This window comes from Choloepus didactylus, chromosome 5, assembly GCF_015220235.1.
Source record: "Choloepus didactylus isolate mChoDid1 chromosome 5, mChoDid1.pri, whole genome shotgun sequence".
Taxonomy (NCBI): Eukaryota; Metazoa; Chordata; class Mammalia; order Pilosa; family Megalonychidae; genus Choloepus; species Choloepus didactylus.
This window is the reverse complement of record NC_051311.1, coordinates 41,247,011-41,274,552: the sequence shown is the minus strand read 5'-3', so window position 1 is coordinate 41,274,552 and position 27,542 is coordinate 41,247,011. Positions and strand designations below refer to the sequence as shown.

The window sequence follows — 27,542 nt, the reverse complement described above, 5'->3', positions numbered from 1 at the left end:
CAACAAAATATTTCAAAACATAAAAAGCAATGGCCCAGGCACAGGAGAAGTTTAAAGCATTAGAAATCATCAATGAATAGGATCAGACCTGGAACATTCCAGACAAAGAATTTTAAAAATTAGTCATAATGGTCACTATTCCAGCTGATTGGCTTTATTACAGATTAAAACCATCTTAGAACCAAGAAGATGGCAGCATAGAGAGGAGTGGAAGTTAGTTAGTCCCCTGGAACAACTAATAAACAACCAGGAACAACTAGTAAATAATCAGGAATAACTGCTAGGGGACAACTGTGAGTGTCCACACATCGTAAACCAACCTGGGTTGGGAGGAATGCCTGAGATCACAGCATAAAATCTGTAAGTAAAAACTGTGGACCCAAACTGGGAACCCCTGCCCCCATGGCAGCCCAAACTGCAAAACCTCACTGTAGTAGAAAGCAGCACTCTCTGAATGAGCAAATATACCTCTGTCCAGCTCCAACTGGGGTTTTAATTAACAAATGTGGACTGCTCAATACAAGCTACAAATCCCCAACAAGCAGACAGAAGCTTTTAGTGACAACTAACCTTGAAGAGCCAGGGACCTTCTCTGTCCTGGGAGGGGGAGCCCAGAAACCAGTTGCTATCTTTGGCTAATGAGTGAAAATGGTGGGGGTGGGGGAGGAGGGAGGTCAAGGACTGTCTCTGAAATGGGGCTTTCCGTCCATTTTTCTCTCTCTCAACCTGAATGGCTCAGTGGAGAAAGTCTCAGCCATTTTCAGTTCACAACACTCTGACCCAGACAAGGGTGGAGATAGCAGAGTCAGAGAGACAAAGAACCTATTTAAATGCAGATGATAACTTCCTAGGGGGGTGTATTCCCTAAGAGGAAGGAGGTGGTGCCCAGTTCTACTACGAGCCTTCCATTCAGAACCAAACCCCAGAGCCTGGGGGAAAACAGCCAAAACAGAAACTAAGGGGGCCACCCCTCTTTATACCAGTCAGGAGTGACAGGGCTGACAGGCACCACCTTCTGGGCAGGTTAGGAAAAGCACAGTGGCTAGACACCTCACAGGTATGTCAATCTTCTAAGACACACCCTCAGGTAAACCTGATACTGAATATTTCCCCCTTCTGAGACCTGAGCCCATTCTGGTCTGGGAAAACCTGATTGGGGTAATCAAGGAAACCAGATGCCTAGACAACAGAAAACTACAACCTACACTAAGAAAAATGAAAATATGGCACAGTCAAAGAAAGAAACTTATACTTCAACTGAGATACAGGAATTGAAACAACTAATGTTAAATCAATTAAAAAAATTTAGGGAAGATATGGCAAAAGAGATGAAGGGTATAATGAAAACACTGGACAAACATAAGGTAGAAATCAAAAGTTTAAAAAAACAACTGGCAGAAGCTATGGAAATGAAAGGCATAACACAAGAGATAAAAGACACAATGGAAACATACAACAGCAGATCTCAAGAGGCAGAAGAAAATACTCAGAAACTGGACAACAAGACAGCTGAAATCCTGCACACAAAAAGAAGAGATAGGGAAAAGAATGGAAAAATATGAGCAATGCTCAGCGAATAGAATGACAACATGAAATGCATGAATGTATGTCATGGGTGTCCCAGAAGGAGAATAGAAGGGAAAGGGGGCAGAAGCAATAACAGAGGAAAAAAATCAATGAAAATTTCCCACCTCTTATGAAAGACATAAAATTACAGATCCAAGAAGTGCAGCATACCCCAAACAGAATAGATCAGAATAAGCCTATGTCAAGACACTTAATAATCGGATTATCAAACATCAAAGACAAAGAGAGAATCCTGAAAGCAGCAAGAGAAAAATGATCCATCACATACAAAGGAAGCTTGATATGGCTATGTGCAGATTTCTCAGTAGAAACCATGGAGGCAAGAAGGAAGTGGGGTGATATATTTAAGATACTGAAAGAGAAAAATCCTGTATCTGCCAAGAATCCTATATCTGACAAAATGTCCTTCAAATATGAGGGAGAGTTTAAAATATTCTCTGACAAACAATGACAGAGTTTGTGAACAAGATACCTGCTCTACAGGAAACACTAAAGGGAGCACTACAGGCATATAGGGAAAGACAGGAGTGAGAGGTTTGGAACACAATTTTGGGTGATGGTAGCACAGCAATGTAAGTATACTGAACAAAGATGACTGTGAGTATGGTTGAAAGAGGGAGGTTAGGAGCATGTGGGACACCAGAAGGAAAGAGGAAAGATAAAAACTGGGACTGTATAACTCAGTGAAACCTAGGGTGCTCAACAATTGTGATAAAATGTACAACTATGTTTTTACATGAGGGAGAAAAAACAAATGTCAACCTCGCAAGGTGTTAAAAATGTGGTGGTATTAGGGGAAAAATACATTCAATGCAAACTAGAGACTATAGTTAACAGAAACATTGTATTATGCTTCCTTTAATGTAACAAAGGCAATATACCAAAGCTAAGTGCATATAAGAGGGGGACATAAGGGAGAGGTATGGGACTCTTGGCATTGGTGATGTCTGACTTTTTATTCTACTTTAGTTTAATTCTATCTTTCCTTTTGTTGCTTCCTAGCTGTCATTTGTTTATTTGTTTGTTTTCTGTTTTTGTTTTGTTTTGTTCTGTTTTTTCTCTTTCTTTTTTTTTCTTTTGTCTCTCTACCTTCTTTGACTCTTCCTCCTTCTTTGTGGAAAAAATGGAGATGTCATATATAGATAGTGGTGATGGTGGTGAACACATAAATATGTGACTATACAGGTAACCACTGACTGTTTACTTAGGAATGAATGTATGGTGTGAGAACAAAACCATCTTTTTTTAAAAAATGGGTTGATGAAGAAACCTTGAGGACACTATATTGAGTGAAATAAATCAGACACATAAGGACAAATATTGCATGGTCTCACTGATATGGACTAATTATAATATATAAACTCATAGACATGAGACATAAGATACCAGGATATAGAAAGAGGCTAAAGAATGGGGAGCAGTTGCTTATTATGAGCAGAATGTTCAACTAGGTTGAACTTAAATGTTTGGAAATGGACAGAGGTGATGGTAGCACATTGTGAGAATAACTAACAGTGCTGAATGGTGTGTGAATGTGGTAGAAAGGGGAAGTTCAGAGTCATGTATGTTACCAGAAGGAAAGCTGGAGGTTAAAAGATGAGAATGTATAAAACAGTGAATCTTGTGGTGGACAATGTCCGTGATTAACTCTACAAATATTAGAAATGTCTTTCATGAACTGAAACAAATGTATGACTTTATACCTACAAGTCAATAGTAGAGGGGCATATAGAGAAAAATATATACCTATTGCAAACTATATACTACAGTTAGTAGTATTTTGACATTCTTTCATCAACACTAACAAATGTACTATACATATACTATGGGTCAGTAATGGAGGGGGGTGGTTAGGGGTATGGGAAGATTTGAGTTTCCTTTTTTTGTCTTTATTTCTTTTCTGGAGTAATGAAATGTTCTAAAAATTGAAAAAAAAATTAATTGTGGTGATGGATGCACAGCTGTATGATGGTACTGTGGGCAATTGATTGCACACTTTGTATCTTTGGATAAATGTATGGTATGTGAACAATCTCAATTAAAAAAAGGAAATTTAAAAAAAAACAGTCATGTATTTGGTGAAAGAACTAAAGGAAAACATGGACAAACAACTAAAGGAAATCAGGAAAACAATAGATGAACAAAAAGAGAATGTCAGTAGATAGATGGAAATTATGAAAATGAACCAAACATAGCTGAAGACCACAGTCACAGAAATAAAAAAATTTCCTAGAGGTGTTCAGCAGCAGATGGGAGCTGACAGAAGAAAGAATCAGTGAACTTGAAGATATGATGATTGAAATATTCAGTCTGAGGAGCAAAAGGAGGAAAGAATGAAGAAAAGTAAACAGAGCCTGAGAACCTGTGGGACACCATCAAGTATACTCATGTACACATTGTGGTAGTCCCAGAAGAAGAAAAGAAGGAAGGGGCAGAAAGAATATTCAAAGAAATAATGGCTGAAAACCTCCCAGATTTAACAAAAGACAAGAATATACATATCCAAGATATTCAGTGAACTCCAAACAGGATAAACCCAAATAAACCTACACCATGCCATGTTATAATCAAACTAATAAACACCAATGATGAGAAGAGAATTCTGAAAGCCATAAGAGAGAAACAATGTGTCACATACAAGGGAACCTCAATAAGGTTAAGTGCCAATTTCTCAGCAGAAACCAGGGAGGCAAGAAGGCAGTGGTAAAAACTATTTAAAGTGCTAAAAGCAAAAAAAAAAAAAAAAAAATTGCCAAATGAGAATTCTATATCCAGTGTAACTATTTCAAAAATGAAGGAGGGATTAAAACATTCCCAGATCCACAAAAGCTGAGGGAATGCATCACCTCTAGACCAATCCTACAGGAAATGCTAAAGGGAGGTCTGCAGATCAAAAGGAAGAGCCTAGACAATTGACTGAAAGCCACATGAAAAAACAAAGATCTCCAATAAGGATAACAACATGGGTAAAGATAAACACTAATTCTATTGTATTTTGGGTTTCTAACTCCACTTTTTCTTCCCACAGGATCTAAAAGGCAAATGCACAAAATATAATGGTAAAACGTGTTTTGGACACATAATGTATAAATATATAATTTTTTAGAAAAACTACATAAAGTAGGGGGAAGTAGATGAATAGGAACATAGTGTATACTATTGAAATTAATCTGGTACCAAAGCAAATGAGGTTGTTATATATATAGGATTTTAAATTTAAGCCCCATTGTAATCACAAAGAAAATATCACAGAAAATGCAAATTTATAGAGATGGTAATTAGAGTAGTGATTATCAGGGGTAGGAGAGCAGAGGCAATGGGGAGCGAATGCAAAATGCGCATAAGATTTCTGTTGGGAGTGAAGGGAAAGTTCTAGTAGTAGGTAGTAGTGAGGGTAATACAACATTGTGAATGTGATTAATCCCACTGAATAGTATGCTTGGGAGAGGTTGATGGTAAGATTTGTGTTGTATATATGTTTCCACAAAAAAAGAAAAGAAAGAAAGAAAGAAAAAGAAACTAAAGAGATAATTAAATGCAATACATGATACTGGATGGGGTCTAAAAATGGAGGAGAAAAGGCTCAAAAGGACATTACTAGGACTTAAAAAATTAGAATATAGAGTGTAAGCTTTATATCAATGTTAAATTTCTTGAACTTAACTGCACTTAAGATGATTTCATAAATGAATATCCTTGCTGATAGGAAATGTACATGGACATATTATGTGTTCAAAGAGTATGATGTGTGCAACCTGCTCCCCAATGTTCAGAAGATAGACAAAATAAATAGATTCAAGGATGATAGAAAGGAAGGGAGGGAGGAAAGAAGGGCAAAGGTAGCAAAATGTTAAATCTGGTGGATCTGGGTATCTGGGGGATTGGGGTATGTTAGAAATCTCCGTATGGAGTTTGAATTGTTTTTGCAACTTTTCTTTAAATTTGAATCTATTTCAAAATAAAAAGTAAAAAAAAAAAAAATGAAAAAAAAAATGTGGATCACTAAGAGTTTAATATGATGCCATCTAATTGACTTTATCTCTTACCTACGTTCACCACCCAGTTCACCACATGGTGGAAAATTTCCAAACAGCAACCTTCCTGAAGACTGACTTGGATAAAAATCAAGTGGTCTTCAATACCATTCCATAAGGCTACTTACTAATGTGAAGTGCATTTAAAGTTAATTAAACTTCATTCAAAATATATTTGAGGAGAAGAGATATGTGCTATCTACCATATGAAAGAAATTAAAGCAGACACTGATGAGTTGGCAGAGTAGAGAGGTGGCTCATAAAGATGATCAAAATATGTCTTTGACCCTCAAGAAGCTTACATAAATTCTGGGAGAGGAGATAAACATTTCTTCAGACAGTAGAGACCTGTGTCACCTAACCCTCCTCTAGAAGAGACTTTATTCACATGGTCTAAGTTTCAACATGCAAATAATAGAAAGGGAGTATGACAGAAGAGAATATTAGCAGTTTAAGCTGGCAATAAAACCATGGCACATAAAGCAAGATTTCCCTTTGAGAATGTTCTCAGAATGAACTCAATCCCCCATGGATTGAGATTGTTGAGTTAAATGGTTGTTACTAAAACATAAATTAAAAAGAGTACTTATGGACAGGCTCCTCCACTTAATAGCTTTGGGTTCTCTGGCAAGTTACCGAAATCGTTGTTTCATTACTCGTAAAATGAGAATAAGGCCACTTATTTCAAAGCGGTTTGTATGAGTTAAATGGAAATTCACACAAAAACATCTAGCATAGTCTATGGCCCAGTAAAATGCTTGTTTCCTTCCTTCCTTCCCAATTCTCTTTTCTTTCTTAAAGGCATACGCTAAGATAGCAGCTAGCAGGGTCATTATCAACAGGGTCTTTAGGACTAAGTTTCCTGCTGCATTGATTGACAGTTCACCCCATCAAGCACATCCTCAGCACCTAGTATGTTCACAGCATGCAGCATGTCTGTAGCCTTCAGGAACCGACAGTACTGCAGTAGAGACCATCAATCACACAGACATGAGTCAAGTGCCAACTGAAGTATAAGCCTGTGCTTGGAAGCATAGGGAAAAAGGGGAATTAATCCTCCCATGGTAGGGGGAGGGGGTATGGATCAGAGAAGACTCACACAGGTGTTTGAGCTGTTCCTTAAAGAATAAGTGGATTTTCCATAGGGGTGTGGAGAGTGGGGGCGGGAAACTGCAGGAACTGACTAATTTGCTCTTCTGCAATTCATAAAAATTATACGGAAGAATATAAGAAAAAAATAAGTTCTAAGCCATCAAACCCATCTGATTTGAAACCGAAAAAGACTCATAATGAATATGTCAACACTTCCAAGTTTTTCATTTCTTTTCTAAAGCAATTTCATCTGCAAATGAGTTATGCACTCCAAGCCTAGACAGGACCTCCATTCCTACACTCCAGAAAAATGTGTTTACTTCGCTTTACATTTCTTATAGCTCAGTGGGAAAGCAGTTGCAATGCAATTTCTGATCTAGTTTAGGGTCTGAGATGTCAGTTCTCTCTTTCCTTTCCCAGAATACATCCAAAGCTTATGAGCTCAAGGTTGGAGAGTTCATTTTTTTCCCCATGCACATTAAGAACATAAATCATCTCCCAAGAAAGAAGACAAGGTTCCTGGATTTCTATTTTGTCTGGCATGAAAACTAAAGTCCAATCTGTGAGGCATTATAATATTATATCCTTCTATAGGGCACTAAAATCACTCTCAAAGATTGTAATTCTTTTAGCTATTTTTTAGTAAAATAGGCAGAGCATGTTGTTTTCCATGCACAGGTAACTGAAAGCAGGTTCCTATCTCAAATAAATTTATCTTCTCTCTGAAAAATAAATGTATCTCCACATGTGGTCTGCAGTTCTAAAGAGCTACACACTGCCCATCTCAGAAGAAGGCGCAGTCAGCACCATTATTGAGTGTGAGGATTTTGATGGACCCTGTTCTCTGTGCCTGGAGCAGTTTCTGAGCTAGTGTTAAAATGCCCTCTAGTGGTCATTAGCCACAACCAGTTTCAAACTGTGAAACTAGCTTAGATGTGGCTTTCTACAAACACTCATCAGCTCCAGAGTCAGGGTCATAGCATTTGTATTTACATCTAATATGAAATACCGTGATGGCAGTGGGACTTGGTGTTGCTTATATAAATGGAGGCTTGCTGTTGTGTTCCACGGGTACGTTCCAGGGATTTTTTGTACACTTGCACATCTCACAGCTCTGTCACAAGGCTCTGTGCATACAGGAGATCCTCAAGAAGTATTTGCTGAGTGACTGAATAAATGAATGAATAGAATTTACAAATGAGCTTGGCCCATTTGAAAGTACATGGATTCTTTCTGCTTTCTACAGTATATTTAATTTGCATTCTTCCTCCAGTAATCCCTTAGTGAACAAAAAAAATTAGCCCTACTCTAATATCCTTGAGATGGGGGAAGTATGATTGAAATGTTGTAGGGGATAATAATATGCAGATTGGAAACTATTGGTGGATGGAAGACAGGGTCTGGGCTGGTGATTCAAAAGAGAAGAAAAAAAAGTATGTTAAAAAGGTAGTGAAAGTAAGAGAATTAATAGAGCAATTGAGTAAATGACTGCCCCTCTGTTTAAGCATCCCTGCTGATATTGTCAACCACGGGTTATCAGCAGAAGTTAAACTGTGAGAACAGATAGTAGCCAACTCTACAAGTCTGACCCTTGGTCTTCTGTGAAAAGGATATCAAGATCTGGATTATTAACCCCATTGCTTCTACCAGTATTTGTGTTCTTAACCCCAACAGCTGAACACCGCAAATGAAAAGTGTAGTAGCAAGGAAACAGTTGACAGTTCTGTAGCCTCCACCTTCAGGACCATCTCTGGCAACATGTCCTGTTACTGTAGGTGGATGGAAAAGAGAGGCAGGTTCATACAACTCAAAACTGGTACAAAGAAATGTAAAAAAAAAAAAAAAATGGGAGAGAAGGGCATAAGTCCGAGGCAACATCAGTGCGGCCCTGCTCTCTGCTCATTCCCAGGATTTTTTTGCACATTTGCTGTGAGCAGGATGCTGACATAGCTCTGCTGTAGCCCTGGATCCAGGCTAGAACAGCAGAAAAGCTTGGGTTTTGCAGGCCCACAGACCTTCGGACTATACTACTTAGGAGCTATATGTTCTCTTGTACTAACCTCTGTGCTTCACCTGAGGAGAAGTAAATGCCCTTCTTATCTTTCTTTAGTCACTACTCCTAGTCTTTTCTATTTCCCATTCCTCATCACCTGTACTAAATTCTCCCTGTTCTACTCTTTGGATCAGATGCCAAACACAGTGTTTAAAAGCTTCAGTGTTTCTGGGAAGCCAAGCTTTACTGCTTTCTATAAGCCAGCAGAACTTGTCACCAAATCAAGCTTTTGGACCCATGGTATTTGCACCAAATTCTGAAGTTACAATATAATATAACAATTTTCCTGATATACCTTAGTCCTCTTTCTCCTGGGAAAGAATTCGAAGAGTGCGGTTATCAGTCCTCTAATAATGTCAATTTTTAGGCTCCATCCTGAATATTGTTATTGCTGCCAAAACCTACTGGCAAAATATCGATAGAGCTGCTGTACTGAAAAGAATGTGTGTTTGCTGAGTTTTTTATAATATCAAGGACCTTAACTATATTACAGTTAAAATCAATGGAAATGTAAACTTTTCAACCACATAAAATGAGTTCATCTTTTTTATTAGTTTTTTTCTGCCACTGCAGTGTCATGATTGCAAAAGGAACCAGGTTGACTTAAGCTTTATTGAAAGACCATTAAAGAAACAAACCTAAACTCATTTAATACTGAAGCCAGTACATTAAAAAAATCAATAAACTAAAAGCACCTAGGGTTGCTTTACTTAAACAACCCACATGTGAGGATCATTTCACAATCACAATTCAAGCAAACCTAAAAACTTAGAGGACCAGCCAATAAAGAACCAAATGTTCCTTTATTAAATAGGTTTAGAACTATAAAGCCCTTAACTTTAGTCTAAGACATATAGCATTTAAATTTTCTTTTGTTATTTTAAAACATCATCTGGCAAAGAATCATTGATCAATGAATGCCTTTTACTTAAGAAAATCTTTAGCTCCCTGAATTAGGGGGATGACAACAATAGAAAGCACAATTTCTTTTTTTTTAAAATAACAAACACAGGATTAGGCTATAGTGAAAGAGAGTCCTAGACTCCAGGGGAGTCAGGAAAATTTTCTTCCTAACAACACTTAGCATGGTATCTTGCACATAGTTTTATGTATTAAATTGAACATTTACTACTGACTCTGTGGATTTGGATAAGACACAAATGTCCTTGTGTGCCTCAGTTTCCCCATATCTAGTATAACATCCTCTTCTACCTCCTTCTCTAGATATGAGAACAATGATGATTGTCAGAAAATCTCTTCAAGCTCTTCCTTACAATGTATACAAAATGTCAATTACAAATATTCCTTGTGAGCCAGTCCCTCCACTTTTGCACTAATCCATTTTGCCTACTCAAGGACACGGGTACAGCAGTTCTCTACTGAAAACTCCTGACATTTTGTACATTGTAATACTACTCATTTGTGAGTAGTATTACATTTATGAATATCTACAGTTTGTTTATTCATCCATCTTTTGGTGACATATGGACATATGGACATATAATGGGTGAACCTGTTATGAATATTTGTGTATATGTGTTATGGACATAATTCTTCATTTCTCTTGATTAAATATCTAGGAATGGAATTGATAGGTTATAAGGATGTGTTTAACTTTATAAGAAACTGCCAGACTATTTTCTATTTATGTTCTCTCCAGCAGAGCATGAGAGTTCCAGTTGCTCCATATACTCACCAATACACGGGAGATAACATCACATATGGACCCACTCCACCCCTTGACCTCTCTGTCCAGTACTCTTCCATTAGTTTATTCCAGACCTCTAAAACTCTCCTGACATCTGCTTCAGTGGAGTTGAGCCCCCTCTCTCCTCCCTACTTTGGTAGCCTTCTGTTCTTTCTCTTCTCTATTGCGTGTAGGTCTGAATAAACTCCTCCTTGTCCGTTTCACATTATCTGGTGGAGATTGTTTCTTTGACAAGTCCCCTTCTCTTTCCTGTTTTTATTCACTCTCTTGGTGATCCCATCCAATATTATAATTGTAAATTTTATCTGCATGCCAGAAGTTCCCAAATTATTTTATCAACCCAACCTTCTCCCTGAACTCTAGACTCATACACCAGACTACTGGACTTGTCCTTTTGGATGTCTAATAAACATTTAAACCTCCTGATCTGGCCTCCCATAACCTGCCCCACTTGTAGTCTTTCCAGCCTCCAGTGATGGCTCTGCCATCCTTCCAGTTGCACAGGCCTAAAACCTTGGAGTATCACTGAAATATCTGTCTCTTTCACTCATACCTTGCATCCAATCTGTCAGGAAATCATGTCGGCTTTACCTTAAACACATTTAAATTCTGACCACTTCTCACCACTTCTACAGCTGCTGCACTGGCCAAAGCCTCCATCATATCTCCTCTGCAATAGCCTTCAAACTGGGCTCTGTAACTCCTTCCTTGTCCCCTACAGACTCTTCTCTACACATCAACTACAGCGATCCTTTTAAAATGTAAGGAAGACCATGTCTCTCCTCTGCTCAAAACCCTCTAATGGTCTTCATTTCTCTCAGAGGAAAAGCCAAGGTCTTTGTAACGGCTTGCAAGACCCCATATGAATTAGCCCTGCATCTAGCATCTACTCTCTCACCCCATCTCTTCCTGTCTCCCCTTTGTTCACTGCACTTTAGCCACATGGACTTCCTCTGTATTTCTTTGCCATGCCAGCCAGTCTCCCACCTTGGGGGAGTTTTCCCTGGTTAGTTTCTCTGCCTGGAGTATTCTTTCCCTGATAACTGAAGAATAACTTCCTTACATCCTTCAAGTCTTTGCTCAGATCTCCTTTATCCAGTGAGACTACCCTGACCACCTGTCTTAGAGTTCTCCAGAAAAATAGAACCAACACGATATATACGTGTGTGTGTGTGCGTGTGTGTGTGTGTGTGCGTGTATTAAGAGATTTATTGTAGGAATTGGCTCACGTGACTGTGGGAATTGACAAGTCCAAATTCCGTAGGGCAGGCTGCAGGTTGGGAACTCAATGGTGACACTGAATTCTCTAGGAGAAGCTGGATGGCTGAAGTAGAGATAGAAATTCTTTCTGACCATTGAAATCCTCAGTTCTCCCTTTAAGGTCTCTAACAGATAGGAAGTGACTTTTCTTATTGTTGAAGCAATCTCCTTTGTTGATTGTAGATTAATTAGCCATAGATGCAATTAATTGACTAATGATTTAAGTCTATGAAACTCTTACATTAACAATTGGGCCAGTTCTTACTTGATGAATTAGACATTATAATCTTGCCAAGATGGCTCATGAAATTAACCATCCTTTTGTCAAGTTGGCACCCGTACACACCACTTTAAACTGTATTTAATTTCTTTATAAAGACAATAACATAGTCATACTTTCACCTAGCATAATTCAGCTGCTCTGTGTACAACCAGAAACACACTAACCCTTTTCCCAGAGAAGGCTGAAAGCCCTTGGGTAATAGTCACTCTTAAACTTGATATACTGCAACTTGAATACTATGGCATAAAGTTAATACAAATTATGTTATATGATAAGGGGATGAGAAATGGAATAAAACAAAGATATTTGCTTTATGTATATATACGAACATATTCTTATCAAAATAAAGAAGCCAAATTCAGAACCATTCCAGTCCTCATTTCTGCAACTGGTCATGTGGTCATAGCTGGTATTTATAACTAACATCTTCCACTATCCATTCCATGTTCCCTTACCCTTAGCAAGCTCTTCAGATGATCATGATTCTTTGCCTGGTGGGATGACCCAAACCTTCATTTCTGAAGGGTCTAGGCCATTAGCAATCCTGCCTGGATTGAGTTGTTGCAGTTTTCCATTGATTTTAACCTCAGAGCATGGTAATACTAAGAGATTACCTAAAGGATCTCCTATATTCCAAGCATACTCTTTACCTCCATTTGTGTAGTAGCAGCCCAATTTCCCCTTGATAATCAGATCAATCGCCAACTTATTTAACATTGCATTTTGACCCTCCTCTTCATTCCAGATTCCTTTTTCTTTGCTCTAATTTGAAGGAAAGAGCATAGCATTTATCACCTTCTAACATATTATATCATTTATTTCTTTTCTGTGACTCTCCATACTAGAGTGGAAGCTACATGAGGGCAAGGATTTTTGTTGTTTTGTTCACTGATGTATTCCAAGTACCTAGAATAGTACAAAGTACATAATAGGCATTTAACAAAGATTTATTGAATGAATGATTAAACCCATAGTATTACTCCAGATTTCATTCACTTGATATGCTCTCAAGCATGTTTTCTCCCATCCAGTAAGTGCGGGTTATTCTCTATGACCCCTCTCCATCTAGCCTCAATAACTTTTTTCTGCCCCAAGGGGTTAACCTGTTTTGGCTGCCTTGCCCTTAGCTTCTGATTGGGTTCAGCCAATGAGGCACTGGCAGGGAAATGGAGGGAGAAATGTAAGAGAAATCAGGTTCTGTGTTGTCCCCACCACTGCCCTGCTTCCTTTCTGCCTGGCAGTGGCTCTGTCCTTCTACCTACAGCCACAGCTCCTGTCAGTCTCTCGTCTTGGTCCGGTTGTCATGGCATTCCTGTGGCAGTCCCCCCACCACCACCACCACCACCACATTGCCCATAGTCTAGAGATAATGATGGCTTCTAACCATGCTAGTCCCTGAGTATTTCCACATCCGCTCTTGGTTCCCTTAACCCTGCCTACAGCTCAACAGACAGACCTTCCATTAATCTCTCGTCAATTAACCAGAGTTTAAGTGATCATCTCTTTCCTGCCATGACTCTGGCTGACACACTATGGTTGTTTCGGAACTAAACCCAGCCTTGTGAAGACTCTGTTGAATCTCCTCTTCTTTAGCCACAGATTCTAACCTATTCATATATATTTTTCAACAATAGTTCTATTATTAGCTCACCCTCCAAGCTTGTCAAGCCATTGAATAGGTTTATTTGCCTGTTTTATAAAGACAAAGGTTCAATGTGTTTAGGTCTTTCTGACTATTTTGGATTTTAAAGTTTTTTTTTTAAGGTGATAGGACTAAAAAAAAAGAAACTTTCCTAGTTTTAATTTGTTGAGGTTAAAGGAGCAAAGATATAGGAGCAACTAAACTCATTGATTTCTCTAACACCTAGTAGCTTTAGGTGAACACAACTAAAAATAATAATCCAATTTTAATTTTGTAAGTGTCTAAATGGTCATTTTAAAATCATAAATTTAGTGTGATATGACTCTAGTCAATGTAGCAGGTTTAGTGAGGACACTCAACTTGTTCAGATATAAATTGGAAATGGTCTTATTTTTCAAATCCTGGTACCAAATGTTAAATTTGGTACTCTGTTAAATTCCCATTCCCCCCCCCCACACACACACACACTCTCTCTCCATATCCCCAGGTAAGCTTATGGGTCTAACCTAATAGAGGCTGTTCCTATACACTTTTTTTTTAGTTTCTCTTCCTCTTCCCTAAGTGTCTCTTCTGGGTGGGAAGGAGGAGTAGGGAAACAGACACCTGCTTACATTAATACTAAATACCACTATCAAGGTTGCCCTCCTTGCCTTGGTTGGTCACAGCCACTCATCTAGGTAGCTTTCTCTTGGCACAAAGTAGACAAGTGGTGATTATAACAGGTTCCCAATCCCTAGATATGTCCACTTCCAAGCAATAACCCCAGGAATTGGTGGTCCCTTGTGAGATTCAGTCTCATATTCTGCCAAATGCCAGTGGTCATCACCATTTACCTTGCTTGGATGGATGTTCTTCCTTTCTCCATCCTGCAGAGGTCCCCAGCAAACTTGTAACCACAATCCCATCCACCTGCTCCAGCCCCCAACACAGAGGCCTGCAGGGCATAGGTGAGGATCCATCTTCTCTACCTCTTGCAATCCAGGTATTCAAGGAAACCTCTCCTCCAGACCATTTGCATGTTCTTCCTCTGCAATACCCATCCTGCCCCCTGCCCACCAACCCTCCCACATTCCTGGTATTCCTAGTAACAGGTAGGTTAACAAGCCCTGTGGTGGAGCAGACATCCAATTTGGGAATTAAATGTCAATTTCCTCCTCCTTGCAGGCTAAGAATCACCCCTACCCTTGCCCAGTGTGCTTAAACTCAGCTTCTACACCTAGGCACTCTCATCCCTTAAGATGAGTTTTTTCTCAAGAGGATCCTCAGTAGCTAAAGGAGAGAAATCCTGGGGCACTTGACCCCCAAACATTTCCACACATGTTTAAATCCCTGTGAAATCAGATGTGAACTGGAATCCTTTAGCCCTTTAGGGTCTAGACCAGATCGCCAAGAATCAAGATTTTTACCAACCTTCACTCTTTGATGGAAGTACAATACCCTCTCCAGGATCTCTGCAGATTTCCAGAGTCCTCTTTTTTTCTTGCTCTTTCTCCTATGGGTGCTCTCTCTGATCTGCAGCATATCCAACCAAAATGGAACTCAGCAACTTCTTTGGTGTACAAACACATACAACCGTTTAAAGCACTCACGAATAGTAGTTTTATTGAAGACTTCAATGTCCTGGGGAAGGGTACATAGGATATCAAACTACTAACCCCCAAGTTTCACCAAATTTGTGATATTCATGTCCTCGATAGTAATTTTATCCATCTCTCTATCATGTTTCTCACAAGCTTTTTACCCCATGCAATATTGGGCTTTCTGCTTTCTCTCTGATTCCTTTCCCTTGGCTCCCCACCATCCTCCTCACCCATCTGCAGCTCTCCCCATCTATGTAAGAGTCAACAACAAGTTAACTCTTCCTAAAACAGGGCCCAAATTTGCGGGTCCAAAGCAATCAGGTGCTCAGCAGATATAAAACTCTTCTTTGTAACAGGAGTTGTCCTCCTTATAAAATAAAAACTGTGGCTATAAATAACAACAAAAAATTGGGGGTTGGATGAGTAGGGGAAAGAGATGCTACACTAGGATGAAAAAAAACAAAACAAAAACTGGAATCCCAACCATTTTCAGATCAAATCCAAACCTTGCACCTAGCATTCAAAGTCTTCCACAATCTATCTTCCCTTTACCTTCCATTGTCATCTCCCATTTCTCCTCAAAGCACATCCGAAAGTCCAGTGAAGTGATTGCCTCAATACCCAGAGAAAAATTCATTTTGTCTCTGAGAATTGGTTCATGTATTCCCCCTTCAATACCTCCTATCTGCCTATGTAAGTATTAAACCACAATGGCAGTAATTTTCCATATATCATACATTTTAGAATTGGTCATAATACTTGATATTAAATTTTCCTGTATTTTTGATAATTTTATTCCTTCATCATTAGACTCTTGTTCTAAGAGTCTAAGCATCTCAAAACCAGCTGGTAGCATATCTTTATACACATCTTCGCCTTAACTCCGGTCCCAACTCACAAGGTGGCTGGAGTAAAAAAATTGTATGTAAGTCCTGGTGTTATTTAGGAGTCATGTGGTAAGTCCTGGTGTTATTTAGGAGTCATGAGAAGACCACCGGCTTGTGGGAGATACAGTCAGAAGGGGGTGGCTTGCATCAGTGCCGAAGTCTCCCTGCCCCTCAGCAGTCAGGTTACGCTGTGATGACCACTCACATGGGCCCTGGGCCCCTGCAGGAAGGTGTGTTGCTGGGCTGGTGTAACCGTCTCTGGAGGTTACAGCTGATGCAGACACCTGCTTACTTCCTGAGACTTAACCAGTTGTATACTTCTGCGAGGGGCTCATCTTCAAATAAAAACCTTGTATCTACACCAGTCACAGCGAGGGCCCACGTTAAGAAATCAACAATCCGAATAATCATCGCTTTCCACAATGACCAGTGCCAACCTCGGCAGATGCACAGTGTAACATGATCAATACTCACACTCACCAGACTAAAAGTTTCCCTTTTCGTAGATGCACTAGACATTTCCTAATACATCATTTTTATTAATGGCCCTATTAAAACTTACCCCCCACAACTCACCCAGGAATTCACCAGGAACCAAATTGAAACAGCCACTGAGAATGCATCCTTGACAAATCAAGATTACAGGGGCTAATAAAGACTAAAATAAAAAAGAATGCAATCATATTTGTTATGTCTACACTTCCTCACAATTGTTCATGTTACTGTTTCTTTATTCTTTTCATTTAATTAAAAATTTATCCATAACATTATGTAATTTAGCAATATCATATTTTTAATACATATTTTCAGAAACGATCACCCCCAATTTTATTTTTTATTCCTGTTTTTTTGTTTTCTTCCTCCCTTTTTCTATCCATTTGTTTGTTTTTCCTTACTCCTGGTAGTTCATTTTACAAGTTGCCAAAATGTTGTGTTTTTCCCTAGGCTCTCAAAGGAAAACATGTCATACAGAATGAATTAATTGATGCTTATTATGTGAATTATCTAAATGATTAAAGCTGATGGCCTTAATGTTCTTAAAAGTGATTTTTAAATATAAACATATACAAAAACTTTGAACTATTCTCAGGCCAGAACTCTAAGAGGTAATTTGAAGAATCATTTCTAGATACTGGTTCAGACTGTTATTTTTAATGCTTTATAATCATCTTCTGAATTCTCATTTCCAAGTTAAATACACAAAACCTAGAAGTCCTACATTTTTTCTGATCAGATTCTTTGAAACAGCTTTATAGTGTTTGGACCATTCATGCTGTAAATGCCATTGAAATTAAAGTTATTAAAGAAAGGCTTTATCAGCTGTGCAATGAGTAGTTGTCATTTATGGAATGCTTATAAATTTTATATAGGTTTATTGACACAGATTCAGTTTCCTTCCTCCTTCCTTCCTCCCTTCCTTCCTTCCTTCCTTCCTTTCTTTCTTTCTTTCTTTCTTTCTTTCTTTCTTTCTTTCTTTCTTAATATCTGATACTTTAAATGTATTCAGTGTTTTTCCAGTAGATGGAGTATTATACTAGGGAAAGTAGATCAATGTATGAAGGCTAATTTTTTTCTTTTTATTATTTTGAGACAGTTTTGATACAAAACATAAATCACCTACTGGGTTCACTAATTCTTTTAATTGCATCAATACCACATGATTTCAATTGCAGCAGACCTTAAGAGGCAGGTATATTTTACTGATTACATTAACATAATAATGATGGCATAATGACAATAAGTAGAAAGTACTTACAATACCTCTCATTTTCAAATTGCTTTTCAAGCCGTAATGAAACCTCCTGACATGTCTGAAAGAGAAGTAATGTATATTTATAGCCAAGAAAGCTCTGTCTTTTAAATCCTTTATTTCCCAAGCATTAGCATTTCTGGAAAAGAATATTCCTTGTGAGTTTAATATTGTAGAATGGCTGATACTATCACTTCTAGTCTCTGCACATGAGAAGATCATTAACTCTGGTCTCAGCTTCTTCTGTATTTGTGAAAAGAAGGTGGTAAACTAGGTGTCACTAAGACCCCTCCTTGCTTGAAAATCTCTGACTGAAACTGACCTTTATATAAGCATTTTCTCAAGGCTGAATGTTCGGAGCCAAATATGCTGCAATATTTAAATACATATGACAAAGACAGCAATTGTTTTAATCGTCTGAGACCTGAAATTGAAAGTGAGAGAACCATGCCTTACCTTACAGGGCAGGTGACCTTTCTTTCCACCCTCCATCCATCACCAGGATGGGCCAAGGTGGAACCGTATCCTAAAGGAATATTTTACAAAGTGATACCCTAGGCCTGTGTATTACAGGAGCAGAAGAGTTTCTCAAAGCCCAAGGGTCCTGGGAAAACACTACTCCTTAGGCCTATAATACCAAAACATTTTCAGTCAAAGAAACCTTGAGCATTATCTGATTCAACCTCTTCATTTTAGAAACAGAGAGACTGAAGCCCAGGAGGCCTTGTGGCTTGCTAACGTCACACAGCATTTCAGGGGTGGAGTCAGGACCTGCCTCCCAGCCTGGTTCACTCTCCCCCAGCCCATGCCTCCAATCTCGCACTAGAAGTCCAGGAGACAGTTTGCTAGAGCCCCTTTAGTGACCCTTGCAAGGAGAGAAAGAAGATTCACAGTCCTTCCCCCATCACTCTAAAGAAGGGCAATTATGTCCCGTCCAATCTGTTTTCTAGATGGTGGTGCAGTAATACAAAAAACAAAGGTATATTGAGATGAGCCACTTTTTTTCATTATTTCATGCTTTCACCCCGTGACCAGTAAGTCGGGTTTCAAGAGAACCCCCAGGTCCCATTCACAGGGTGTTTTCTCTCCTAAAAAGGCTTGGTGCCAGTGGATTCAGCTGGCTCTTTCCGAGCTATGGAGGAAAAGTGTCCTTTAATTGGCCTTGGAGTAGAAAGATCCCAGGCCCAGATTAAGCTTTGGAGAAGGGGGCTAAGGAAATGGGTCATTCTACTTTGATTCTAGGTTAGCCATCTCTAACTTAACCAAAATTAAATAAATTAAATGAAAGTACTCCATGTGGTTGAGCCCAGCTCTTCAGGGGACCGAGCTGAGATTTGGAGTGAGTAATAACGTAAATGGTAAAGGTAATAATTTACATAAATGCATTAATTAATTCATTTCATCCGGTGAATGGAGAGCAGAAGAGCATTCCTGGCACAGTACGGAGCATGCACAAGGCCCTGAAGCATGCATGAGAGAACACAGTGCATCTAAAGGACTGAGAGATGCTGAGTAGGGTCAGAGCAGAGAGGCAAGGAGGAGGGAGGGAAAAATTTATGCTCCTGCCTCTCCTCACTCTAGGAAGGTGCCACCTACCTCTCTGGTCATCCCAGGGCACTTTAATCTCTCCTGAAGAGGCAAAAGCTCCCTAGCTTATTTATCTACAGTTAATTGAAGCAGTTACTGTTGGTAAAGGCATATGCCGTGCAACACATTCAAGCACCTCCAAGACGGGCATTCATCACTTACTCAATTATACAAGCTTGGCTGCTTCTCATCTATTCCATGGTTCTGCTGTAGGGGAGAGTGTTTCCTGGCCTCTTTCTTCTCCTAATGTATCTCTATAGTCAGCAGTGTATATGAGGAGCTTAGGCCCAAACAAAATCAAGGCAAAAGGGAATGTAACTCTAACCATCAACATCCCAGATGGTGACCTACCATCAGCACCCTCGATTGTTCTTAGAATTGGAGGGGAAGTCACATGGCCCAGCAGAATAGATTGGGAAGAAACTGGTCTGCTAGTCCCCCAATGATGGGCTTCTAGTTCTCAGCTATCGGTTATGCTTAATTCAACGCTGTCAAAGTAGTGGGGAGTGTTCTAGTACATAGGAATTCAGAGTCCCAGATTAATGATCAGTCGGCTTCAGACAAACCCAACAAGGATGAAATCAGGCTTACGCAAACTGATGGCCATAGAATTCTATGAGGGCTTCAGCCAATTTAGTCATACCTAGTGCTAAAAACAGAAGTTCTAATAGAAGTAAAAGCTGTGGTGCCTGTGCCTTAAACATACACACACAGATATACACATGTCAGTAAGGTATATTTAATAAATGTTTAGCACGCACTCATTTCATGTGCATCCTAAATTGGCAGTATGATTGACCAGATGATGCTGCAGAAAAAAGAAATAGCCAAAAGTCCAGAAGTGAAGTATTAACCCCTGGTCTATGACATCAGGTATATTTCTTCTCTACCAACTTAGCCCCACTGATCAATGTTTGTTTAACAAGCATATGTTGTATCAGGCACTGTGATAGCTGCTTGACAAGGAGAAGTGAATGGGACACCGTCCTTGCTCTCAGGGGTACAGTCTAGCCAGAGAAGGAGGAGGGAACAGGCTATAACAGTCTACTGGTGGCAGACTCACAATCAACTCTACTTTTTGTCTCCCACTCTCATCTACATTTATTTTTGTGCCTTCTCCATTGATGGGAGCAAAGTGATCCTGGACCCAGGAAAGAGTGGGAAACATTTAGATGGACCTATCTTGATAATGGGTTGATTCTTGCTCTTTCCTGTTCTCAGTTGTGAATGGCCGGGGACTTGTGGGTGCCCCCATCTGCTAACACCCAGATTGAATAGAGATTAAGATGGAGGAGAAAGATATGGTCTCTGTTCTTCAAATTATGTCTTCTTTTGAAATCTGTAGGAGTTTCCGGTTTGGGAGGAATTCATAGAGATACATAAGAGATATGAAATTAGCTGATAATTATTTCTCATACCTAGCATGGGTTTGTACTGGCCTATACTCAGTATACTGGCCTATACTGGCCTTCAAACATTCATCAAGACAGAGTTTTCTAAACTGAATATCACGGATCTAATTCCAAGTATTACCCAAAATTAGGTATTAGTTAAGGAGGCAAGAAATCTCAGGCCATTGGCTAAAACCCCAAAAATACCCTCTCCCAGCAGAGGCAGCACCCGACTTGGCCCTGTGTCCCTTCATCCCAGGAGATGGGGCTCCATCCTCTCCATTTGGTCAGAAATAATCCACAATGTTCATTCCTTTCTTCTTTGTTCATTCTTAGGCTTCTCCATTTCATCCCCCAAATACAGACAGACTGATGAAATCCCTTCAAATGTTGTCAGTGCAAACTGTGGCTTAAGAATGGAAATGAACTGAAATTGCAAAATAATACCTGAAAGGAGATTAAAGCACTAAACTCAGTGTGTAAGACATGAGGCCCTGCCTGAATCAGTATGCTTTTAATGACTTAATGGTAAATGTTGAACAAATTAGTGTTCCCTTAAGGCTGTCCTGGGGCACATGGAGTCACAGTCTTTAATTTTAATGAGCCTCTATTACACAATCTCATATAGCCTCTTAACTGCCAGTGAAATAACTACCAGCTAAATGTACAGCAAAATAGCTCACTTGGACCCCAAAGAAATTACCTTGAAATTATTACACTTAACCATGGCAAATGCACCGGGGTTCATTTGAAAAGAGGCAACCAACTGGTAATACAAGTGAAATTATGTAATGTGACATTTCCTTAGGCTTTTCAGACTGAACTCTTCTTGCCTTATTTGATTTAATGGAAGTGTAAATATTTAAAATAATATTTTATTATTATCCTCTTCCTTTCATACTTGATCCTCTTCCTTTCATACTTGAGATGTCTGGACTATTTCAGGAAACTACTTTTCAGCTTACCATTTTGTCTTTGAAGTCAGATGTAGCAAAACACCAATTACACCACTTACTCTCTTTGTGACTTTGGACACTTTATAAAATCAAAGAAGTGAAGGTAATACATATTTAATATATATTAAAGAATGTGTGGAAATCCTAACACAAATCCTTACACATAGTAGTTACTCAATGCATGCCTCTTCCTTTTTTCTGTTATTGATTCCCACCAGCAAAGACCTCCAGGACAACATCTGCAGTCAAACAATGTTGGGTTTATTACTTTCAGCAGCAACGATGTAGTAGTCTGGATCGAATCGGATGATAGAAACTATACAGTAGATTAAATGTGAGATGTTTCAGAATTACCTATGATAAAAGAGTAACTATAAAATGTAAGGACACTCTATATGGCACCCTACGTCTGATGAAAAGTAGCCAAGGAAGGACAAACTTGGAGGGGTTCAGACCTCATTAGAGAAGGTATGGTTGGCCTACCAGACAGCAGAGAAGTTCTCTGGTTTGGCCAGGCTGGATCTGGTCTGGAATCTCTGGGTAAGAAATAAGGAACCTTCCAGAATGCAGGCAAGGAGCAGATGATCTGCATCAGTGGAGTGGGCATGCAGTAGGGGTCAAGGTGTGGGGAGGACAGGCCTTCAGAGCATGTGGACAACATGGCGGATCACAGGGGCTGTGGTTTCCATATAAAGATGGCTGTGGTAGGCTTATCATCAGGCTGAGCAGGCAAAGTCACAGAGGGATCAAGTTTGGGGCCTGCAGCTAGCAGACACCACTGGATGTCATCACACCCTAGGCAGACCCCTTGCTCTGAGCCCCCCACTCCCCTGAGCCTGCTTTGGAAATTTCATGAAGCCTCTTCCTTCTTAACATTGTGCTTCCTTTGCAAGAGAAATGCTTAAAGAAATTCTGTTATCATAGAGCATGTATTGAAGGTGCATTTGGTGTTAAGGGCATAAAATGATAATTGTCACAAAGGGACCCTAATGCCATGGAGAATGACAAGGTATTTCAGGAAGAGCTTATTTTAGGAATTAGGCTTATGTTGCGAGTGCTCAAGGAAGCAGGGACGTCTTCTGGATTGGGTACTGTCAGAAAGTAGGGCAATTCAGTAATTGGAAATGTTAATTTTTATCTAGAAGACCAGAGGAACAGAGCGAGACTAGATTTGTCAATGGAGAAGAACCAGTATTGGCCAAGTTATCTGGGAAATAGAGATATGTGATCATTTTCTTTTCTTTTCTTTTCTTTTTGGTTCAGTGGGGTCTTTTCTAAAATCTCTTATATTAAAAGAGTAACAATTTACCACACTTTGTGGATTGAAATAACACAAATGTATTATTTTATGGTTCTGGAGGTCAGAGGTCCAAATCGGTGTCACTGGCCAAAGTCAAGGTGTTGGTTAGGGCTGGTTCCTTCTGAAGGCTGAGGGAAGAGACTGTTTCAGTGCCTTTTTCAGCTTCTGTCCACTGCTCACGTTCCTTAGCTTATAGTCCCTTCCTCCATCACTCCAATCCCCTGCTTCCATGACATGATAAAGAATACCTTATTTGAAATGTCCAGGCTTATTTTAACAATGAAATACAAGACATAGGTCATGTCTGCCTGACCTCCCCAGCCTCTGGGAGGGGAGAGGGGCTGGAGACTGAATACAACCATGATCTCATCAATCATGCCTATGTAATAAAACCCATCTAAACTCAGGACACTTAAAGCTCGGAGGAGCGTCCATGATTGATAAGATACTTCTCTTTGCTGGGAGAGTGGCATGTTCTGACTCCACATGGAGGGGACATGGAAGCTTGCACTGTCCACCTAGCTGAACTCAGTTTCAGAGGGCGTGGAGACCAGCTGTCATGACTGCTCAAAGCCCAACCTCCTGATCACATGGTGGGTCTCTCTGGTGTGGCCAGCCCCCCACCCTAAGACTACAGGTGTGGCTGGTCCCACCCTGTCTTCTCCTGAGCATATTGTCAAAGGAAAAACTGCACCAAAGTTAGACAAGGATGGTTTTATTCAGGTGCTGCTTTTGCAGGAGAGAGAGAGGAGAACTCAGTTCCATTGAAACAAAGAACATGTTGCCAGCTTTTTCAGGGTTGGGAGTGGGTTGGAAGAAAAGCCCTGGAAGATAGTAAGGGGATTGCTCACTGTGATGGGTGAGTGATTTGCTGAGGTTGCAATTGGGAGCACTTGGTTCAAAATGTTTTCCTTTGCAGGAATTAGGCTGCTTGGAGTCTGTACGGGTCTGTGAAAGCAGGAGGGAGATAGGGAACTACCCAGTGCCTCTGAGGCACCTGGATAGCCGGGTGAGAGAGAGAGGGGAGGGGGAAATCAGGGGTGAGTTTGATATTTAGAATGGAGTCTGAAGTTGTCTTTTTCCCTTTTGTCCGTGCAATCTGAGTTGTTTTCTTCCTGCAGTTCCACAGCTGCAAGATCAGTTTCAAGGTAGACAGGATGGGAGAAAGAGTAGGTAGAGTGCACGAGGAGTATGGCTTGCAGCTTGGTTAAAAGAAAGAAAAGCAGTCTTGGTCAATAGATATCATCAGGTGTGCTCTGAGGAGCCCACCATGAAGAAGCAAAGACATTCCCAACACCAGAAATTCCAAAGACTCAGAGGTTATCTTCCAGGAACTGGAGATAAAGACCAGCCAAGTTTTTCATTGTACTACAACTACGTATTTTAACAAGTTCTTCTTTTATTTTCCAAGAAGAAATTAGATTCTAATACTGAATATTTTTTTCATACAAAACCCAGATGCTCAAACCAAAAAACTGAGAGTATTCTTGGTGCTTCCATCTCCTTCACGTCCACCTTTATTATCATGTCTTCCAGCCTCTCCCTCTAAAATACCCACTCTTCCCATCCCTGCTTCTAGATGGTATTTCAAGCTACCCAATCTTTGCAATTGCCTGTTCTGATTGTGTTAAATTATTTTCACAAACTTTCCTTAATAGAAGGTGAAAATGTTACTATTTGGTATACTTATGAAGCCTGTCAAGCTTTATAATGGACAAATATGGGGAATAATAAATAATCAGTGTTAATTTATCTGATCTTATTCTAGTGGATGTGATATATTTTTAAAGGAGAATGAAACCCTTTGCAAACTCTCATCCCAGTGGAACAAAATACTGAGCAAATAGTTATTCAGCAGCATGATCCATGTTAATAAGCTTCTCATCTTAAAAAAGTCTTCATCTCTTTCTTAATTACTTAAGCATAAATTGCTTCATAAAAATTTACATCCTGGTTTTGCACTTTATACACACTACTCTTTGTAGTTCCTTTTTATTTTTCAAGGATGATCTGCTTCCCTTTACTAAATGGATATCTATTTATACTTTTCTCTTGGTTTGGGCTCAGATGTTTGATGATTAGAGATTTCAATGGCATGTGAAATGGGATAATATAAAAAACAAAAATCTGCCAAATACATTAGAAAGCATTCTGAATAGAAATAATGGCTCTTATTTAAAACATCTCTTTGCTACATATACCATGATAGAGTAAAAGATGCCTTAATATTTAATTTTTTATTGTTGGAGACAATGATTTTAATAAATTCCTATTTATCTGCTATTGTGTGTTTTTAGTTGTTTGAAAACTATAGTTTTCTGAATGGTTTAACAGATAAACAAGTCTTGTTGCTTTTCAGAGTGTCTCTTCAAGTATACAAATGTTTTTCTCAACCTGAGCATCTTTGCAATAATAGACATAGAAGTCTTTCAAATGCTGAATTGTAGTACATGCTCGATTTTTAAAGAAATCGTTAATAGAGGAAAATTTTTTAAATTAAAAAAATGAAAATTAAAAAATAAAAAGGCAAAAATTTGCAACATACTTGGCATGCTGGTTGATTAAGTTTAAAATATTAAACTGTAAAAAGCTTTTGCAAATCATGGAGGAAAGATGAGAGACCCATATAAAAATTGGCAAAGGTCCAAAAGTGTTCAGTCTTACTGTAATTAAAAAAAAAGAAAAAAGAAAATTTCACATTAAAAGAACAATGATACCATGTTTTAGGTAACATATTGATAAAAGCTAAAAGAACCAGTAAGAGGAAGTGATAGTGAGGATGTGGGAAACCAGTGCCTTTATTCATTGTTGATGATTGTGAAAATTGTTAAGATCATTCTGGAGACAATCAACAGGGTTTTCCAAAATTCTTTAAGTACACATGCCCTTTGACCCAGCAATTACATTTCTTAGAATGTATCTGAAGGAAATAATCAATAATCATAATATGAGTAACAATAATCAATACTCATAAAATGAGTAACAATATTATGTACACAGATAATCTTCAAAATGTTGTTTTTAATATTAAAGCATTGGGCTATATTTAAAAGTCTAAACACAGAAATTTGATTTTTTTAAAAACTTGTGTATTATATAATCCATGCAATACAATACTAGTCATCCATTACAAATGATGATTTAGTTGTGTATGTATTGACATAGAAAGAGGTTCATAATACATCATTTAGTGAAAAGAAAAGAATACAAACAGTATGTGTAATTGGGCTCCATCCCATTTGAAAGGCTATACAAAAAAATTAATATTAATTAACACTAGGGTTTTTTTCCTCCAAATCTATTAAATTTTTCTATTATGAACATATATTGTTCACATCCATTTTTTAAATTTCTTAATAAAGTATATTAAATTATAAGAATTGTTCAGAGGAAGAGCATAACTGTGAGGCACTAGAAGGTCATGGCCATCAGTCATGCTGACATTTTGGTGTTGTGGTGGCATTTTTATAGCATAATAAAGGGGATGGAGGAACAGCAGCAGTTACCCAAGTCAGCCTCCAGATGGCGCCAAAGCAGCTAGCTAACATTTAGCAGCAGAAACGATGTAGGCTTTGCTCCAAAGAAACTTGGATTTAAAATATTTAAGAACCTCTGGCCCAAATAAGGATTTTGTTAATGATACGTTTGATATTATAGAAAAGCATTCAAAATTATGATTGAAAATGCCAAATGTTTGCTTTAATAGAAATCTTTTTTGGGCTTTGGTCACAGTATTACCAGATATTCACTCATGAACAAAAACTGGCTACCAGTTCTGCAGCTCAAAACTCTCAAAAGTTCCTGAGGCTTGATGACTCTTTTTAACCCTGAGTGTTCAACGACCTTTAAGTTTCTGGTCAGTTAAGATACAACTGTAGCCATGTATCATCAAAGTAGCCACTTGTCTCTAAATTTAGTGTTAAGATTAGCTCACTTCCCTGCACTTTCTTTCCTGCCACTGCATCTTTTCCCATCTGATGGTTTTTGCTTAACCAAACTCAGTTACTAGGAAGGACTCGAGAGTATAGCCAGTTTCTGGGTTTGCTGCTACTTTAAACAAGTGCACGTGTTAGGTAGTGATACACAGTGTTTTCTATGATCCCAACCTTCCCTTATGCTTACCTTGGCAGTATAAAACTCACTTCAGAAAAATGAATGGTTACAAAAGAGGTTTTTCACAGGTGGATATAAAAAAGCACACACAGAAAGCTCTAGGAGCTCACAATTGGGGAAACACAATAGACTGTATCAATTGTAAAAAAGGTATCTAACAATACAAGGCAGTAGAAGCCACATGGGGACACAGAAGACAAGAGATTTGATTCTACCATTTGCACTTTGTTATGTGGGAAATGTCATTAGAAATGTGTAGCACTCTGACAGCCATTATCTGTAAGCTGTTTCCACCAGCCTCATTTTCCTCTCCCTCTGC

The 27,542-nt window shown here is 38.9% G+C and overlaps 1 protein-coding gene across 1 annotated transcript in view; it reads left to right on the top strand.

The window, feature by feature from the left end:
- Positions 1-27,542, top strand: part of CNTNAP2 (contactin associated protein 2) — a 2,391,149-nt gene that overhangs the window by 2,219,048 nt on the left and 144,559 nt on the right. The window lies entirely within an intron of this gene.